The sequence below is a fragment of the Nematolebias whitei genome, chromosome 16 (assembly GCF_014905685.2).
Source record: "Nematolebias whitei isolate Nwh7 chromosome 16, NemWhi1, whole genome shotgun sequence".
NCBI classification, from domain to species: Eukaryota; Metazoa; Chordata; class Actinopteri; order Cyprinodontiformes; family Rivulidae; genus Nematolebias; species Nematolebias whitei.
In genome coordinates, this window is record NC_056513.1 from 8,444,786 (window position 1) to 8,450,890 (window position 6,105).

At 39.5% G+C, this 6,105-nt stretch overlaps 1 protein-coding gene across 1 annotated transcript in view; it reads left to right on the forward strand.

Moving 5' to 3' along the window:
• The window catches only part of sorcs3 (sortilin related VPS10 domain containing receptor 3), a 313,538-nt gene that overhangs the window by 164,343 nt on the left and 143,090 nt on the right, over window positions 1-6,105 (forward strand). The window lies entirely within an intron of this gene.

A 6,105-nucleotide genomic window follows, 5' to 3' on the forward strand; every position in this document is an offset into this window, starting at 1 on the left:
CTGGACATGTCCAAACCACTGTCCCTCCTCTGGACATGTCCAAACCATGTCAGTCTGGCCTCTCTTAACTTTATCTCCCAGTTGTTCAACCTGTGCTGTACCTCTGATGACCTCATTTTTAATCTTATCCATCCTTGTCACTCCTAAGGAGAACTTCAACATCTTCATTTCTGACACTTCCAGTTTTGTCTCCTGTCTTTTTGTCCATGTCTCTGTCTCCAGACCATACAACATAGCTGGTCTCACCACTGTCTTGTAAACTTTTCCTTTGACCTTTGCTGACACACTTTTTATCACAAATCACTCCTGAAACTTTTCTCCACCCACTCCATCCTGCCTGGACTCTCCTCTTCACCTCTTTACCACACTTCCCATTTTCCTGGACCGTGGACCCCAAGTCCTTGAATCCCTGCACTTTTGTGACCTCTGCTCCTTGTAGCCTCACTGTTCCATCGGCCTCCCTCTCATTCACACATGTACTCTGTCTTACTACGAATGACTTTCATTCCTCTTCTTTCAAGTGCATACCTCCACCTCTCCAAGTTCTCTTCCACCTGTTCCCTGTTCTCACCACAGATCACAAGGTCATCTGCAAACATCATAGTCCACGACGATTCCGGCCTGGCCTCTAGATCTAATACAAAATGACCGATGTAACCAAGATATTTCTATTTCATAATGAGTACCTAACAAGAAGTAATAATTAAAAAGGAAAAAAAAAAACCATTGAGCTCACCCCATTTTTTTTGACACTTGAAGTCACATTTGTCACTTCAAGCTCGGTTCCAAGGACTTGGTAGTTTAATGGTTCTCCATCAATCCTCACAGACATGATGGAAAAAGCCACTTCTTAAAGAAAATCTAAAACTTTTACATACAAACTCAAATTTCTAGTCTGTCAAGGACATCACCATGTCTGAGGCAAGTCCATAACCTCCCATCATGTATTAAACACCATCCTCATAGTATACCCACTGTCCCTCCTCTGGACATGTCCAAACCACTGTCCCTCCTCTGGACATGTCCAAACCATGTCAGTCTGGCCTGAGTTGGTGACTACAGATTACGACATCTTGTCATTTTACATCAGAGTCCTTCAAGTTGAAAAGCAAAATAATGTCAACACGAAACATAATTTTCTATAACCATAATATTGAACAGTTACTTTCATTCTGTGGTTCCCAACCATGGCCCTTGAGGAACACCATCCTGCATGTTTTAGTGGTGGTGACTGCATCATGCTGTGGGATGGGTCTTACCAGTGGTTACTCAGGAACTGGTCAGAGTTAATAGAAAAATGGGCGGAGAAAAAAAAAACATACAATTTTAACAAAAGCAGTTTGAATGTTGCAAAGATTTTAGACTGGGCCATTCTGATTAATTTGGACCATTTTTTTAAATGTTGCTTTTAATACAGTTAGTTTTTTAGACATTTTACAAAGTAAACATTTATTGGCACAATCCTATCTCTTCCTGGAAAACCTCTGATTTGATTTATTTTTTTTTTCAGGCAAATAGGCTTGTCAGACATGATCATTAAATTATCCTGCTCAAAACAGATGGTGTCCTTCAATAAGTTATTTTTTACGTAATTAAAAAAACAGATTTTATTAACAAATTTGAACTCATTCATTTAAAAGTCACATCTTGATTTTTTGCTAATAATTTGTATACAACATTTAAAAAAAAAAATTGTATTAACAATTTTGAAAAAAAAAGTTATTTGTCATATGCAGGTTAACACAAGGTCAACAAAGCAATGAAATGTTCAGGATGAGAAGAACCTATTGGACTCACTAAAAACAAACAAACAAAATAAAACAAATACTAAAGCATGCAATAAGGGTACAAAATAAAGTACCAAAAAATGAAAAAGCTAATATAATATTGACAATGTCCAATTAATTAGGTTCTATTAATATTAAATAAATAAAAAAATAGATGGAAATGAGCAACCCAAGGTTTGTTTATATTAACTACTGTATATGCAGATGATATTTCTATTTGTTTACCTGTAATAAAATAAACTGATGTTTCTGTTTTGTCTTGCAGATATTGCAAATAAATCTTGTCATTCCAACAAATTTAACGTGATGAACACCAAAGTTCATGCTCAATAATCCAAGTAAAAAAAAATCCAACAAAGTTCAGTCAGGTCATCTGGATAGTTTCTTTTTTTTTTTTTTTTTTTGGAGACATTTCGTCCCTCATCCAAAGCACTTCATCAGTCCGAGGAGCCACAACTAACTGAGTCCCACAAGCATCACACTCACATAGTGGACCAACCAGTTTGCTGATGATAAGATTGTTTCTGGAGCCCGCCCTCTCCCCCGTTGACTCCTCTTGGGCAGCCATAGCCAAAGTGGTTCAAAACTGAGTTTGTTTGTGGCTCCTCGTATTGATGAAGTCCTTTGGATGAAAGTCGAAACGTCTCAACAACAACAAAAAAAGAAACCATCCAGATGACCTGACTCAACTTTGCTGAATTAACATGATGAAGTTTTAAAAGGCAAGTTGTTCTTAAATCGTATATTTCAAAATGCACCTCTGTAATTTGGATGCTTTTAATTTGAAACAGCTGGAGGAAGTCCAAAGTTTTATTGATAGGTAGTGACCACAGATCAAGACCAACTGTTTCTAAAATGACTCATTTATTTCCTGCAGGTAAAATTATTATTAATACAGCACTAAATAATTAACAAATTCATGAAATGCTATTTTCATTAAATTTATTATGGGAATGGACCAGTTCATCTTCAGACATTTGTATTTCTTCCATCTGAATCCACAAATATTTAGAAAACAAAGTTACTTGGAAAAGTTTGCAGAAGTGAGTATTTTGCTTGGATAGATCTGGCAACCAGCTAAACTTATATTTTCGTGAATTTCCGAGCACAAACAAATAGAAGTAGAAAAAGGCTGAGTGCTGCCAGCTGTCAACCATCTGCCAATGTCTTTAATTTGTCTCAGAGTTCTGTCAATCACTTTTCCCGACACTCAGAGTTTTGTTCATTGATCTGCGCGAGCTTTGCATTTTATTTTCCACCATCTGCCTCCATTTTTCGTAACAAACACGAACCATTTCTTCTAAATTTACTGCGATTGAAAATGGAAGAATTGTGCAGCTCCATCTTTTCAATGACATTAGATCTATTTTCTTAACATTAGATGTTTCATTAATAACAAGTCGTCCAAATTCTTCAAAAAAAGGCGGTAATATCTTTAGATAAATACAAGTGTTCATGTATTAAAATGCACTCATTTAAGATAAAAACAAGACAAATGGAAGGAGCTGTAAGAAACTCTGTTACCGTCTAGTCTTTATGTGTGGATCAGTTTTCGTGACAGCTAAAAATACATAAAATCACAAATGCCCATCAATCCATTATCTTTACCTGCTCCGTCCTTTTTGGGTCATGGGGGGTCGCTGGTGCCCATATCCAGCATCACTGTGCGAGAGACGGGGGCAGGTTGCTGGACATGATGAAACTGTCCACACAGAGACGCTCACTGAGTGAACAGTTTTTTAAACGATGAACAAAATAAGATGAAATGAGCATCACTCTCCATTAAACCCCTTTCAGTTGCTCATGAGGTATTTTGCTAACAGACTAGCATGGTTTACTCCATTAGTTTGTATTAGAAATCTGCTGTGATCCGTTAGCACTCAGAGTATGTTTAGAACTATGCTCAGCTCAGCTACTACCACATCAAACGTCAGCTCAGTATCTGTGATGACGCGTCAGCTCGTAGCTCAGAAACACTACCTGAGTTGGTGACCACAGATTACGACATCTTGTCATTTTACATCAGAGTCCTTCAAGTTGAAAAGCAAAATAATGTCAACACGAAACATAATTTTCTATAACCATAATATTGAACTGTTACTTTCATTCTGTGGTTCCCAACCATGGCCCTTGAGGAACACCATCCTGCATGTTTTAGTTGTTTCCCTGCTCCAACACACCTGATTCAGTGATTTAATTACTTCCTCAAGTTCTGCAGAAGCCCGTTAGTCACCCATTGATTCAAATCAGGTGTGTCAAAGCAGGAAAACATGTAAAGCATGCAGGATGGCGTTCCGCAAGCACTAGGGTTGGGAACTCCTGCTTTAGTTTATAGTTTTCTGCATTTAAGGGAGCAATTATTTGGTTGCCTTAAATAAAAACGATGCATATAAATAGAAAGGATCAGTTCCTCCAAATCCGAGGCCATGGTCTTGAGCCGGAAAAGGGTAGAGTGCCCTCTCTGGGTCGGGGAGGAAGTCCTGCCACAAGTGGAGGAGTTTAAGTATCTTGGGATCTTGTTCACGAATGAGGGAAAAATGGAACGTGAAATTGATAGGCGGATAGGTGCAGCATCGGCAGTGAAGCGGGCGCTGTACTGGTCTGTGGTGGTGAAGAGAGCTGAGTCAAAAGGCGAAGCTCTCAATTTATCGGTCGATCTACGTTCCTACCCTCATCTATGGTCACGAGCTTTGGGTTGTGACTGAAAGAACGAGGTCACAGATACAAGCGGCCGAAATGAGTTTTCTCCGCAGGGTGTATGGGCTCTCCCTTAGAGATAGGGTGAGAAGCTCGGTCATCCAAGAGGGACTCAGAGTAGAGCTACTGCCTCTCCACATCGAGAGGAACCAGTTGAGGTGGCTCGAGCATCTGGTTAGGATGTCTCCTGGACGCCTCCCTGGCGAGGTGTTCTGGGCATGTCCCACCGGGAGGAGACCCAGAGGAAGACCCAGGACATGCTGGAGGGACTATGCTTCTCGGCTGGCCTGGGAACGTCTTGGGATTCCCCCGGAGGAGTTGGCCCAAGTGTCTGGGGAGAGGAAAGTCTGGGTCTCTCTACTTATGCTGCTACTCCCGCGACTCGACCCCGGATAAGCTGAAGACAATAGATGGATGGATGGCATATAAATAGGCAGCGTGTAAGTTAACTGTACTTTAAAACTTGCAGAAAACTTATTTAATTATCAAAATGTTCCACCATATTTTTCGGACTGTAAGGCGCATCGAATTATAATGCACATTATCAACGAATGGGTCTGTTTTCATGCATAAAGTGCACTGGATTATAAGTTGAATTAAGCGAAACAAAACAGTCGGATAAATCAAATTTCTTCAACTCATTCACAAACACTTTCAACATTGTTCAGTTGTAACACATAAAATCGGTTCGAGGTCAGTAAGCACAACCATAATTATTACATAAGGCACACCTGATTATAAGGCACACTGTCGATTTTTGAGAAAATTAAAGGATTTTAAGTGCGCCTTAGTCTGAAAAATACAGTAATAAACATGTTCTAAAGGAGTCTTTATCTCATGTCAAAGTTTTAAACATCGTCGATCTGTTAGAGCTCAGAATGTTTGATGGGCATGGTGCTCAGCTTCACTCCTCGATCGCTGCCGAGGTGCCGACCCAAATGCGTTGGCACGTTGTGGAGTTAATGGAATCCCACGAACGTTGGAGCCGAGCGGCACCAGGTCAAGGGACAGATCAGAGCCGGTGCCGATTACACTTCATGGCCCCCCTCGTATGCTTGTCCCCTTGGGGATATATTTATCCCCTCCGGTGTTTATGATCAGCTCTTTTCTCTCAAGTGTATTGGATTAGATCAACTTTATTAATAACTTGGACTCAATGATAACTTGAAAAATAGGCAACATGCTAACTTCCACTTCGGTGTGTGGAAACATCTAGACATAAGAAAGGTCATCATCAAAAATTGGGTTGCCACGTCTAAATCCAAGATGGCTGCCACCCATATATGTATAGATATAAAATTGTGAGTTGATCATCTTAAAAATAAGCAAATTGTCAACTTCAATATTGATGTGTAGCTGCACAGGCGTAACAAAAGGACCCTATTAAACATTGAGTTGCTTTGTCCAAAATAAAGGACGGCTGCCATCGCATACGTCCATCCATCTAATGAGATCTATAATTTGGAAAATAAGCAACATGCTGACTTCCAATTTGGTGTCTTGCTGCATCTAGAAGTTTGGAAGATCACCATCAAAAATTAGGTCACCACAATAAAATCCAAGATGGCCACCATCATATATATATATATATATATATATATATATATATATATATATATAT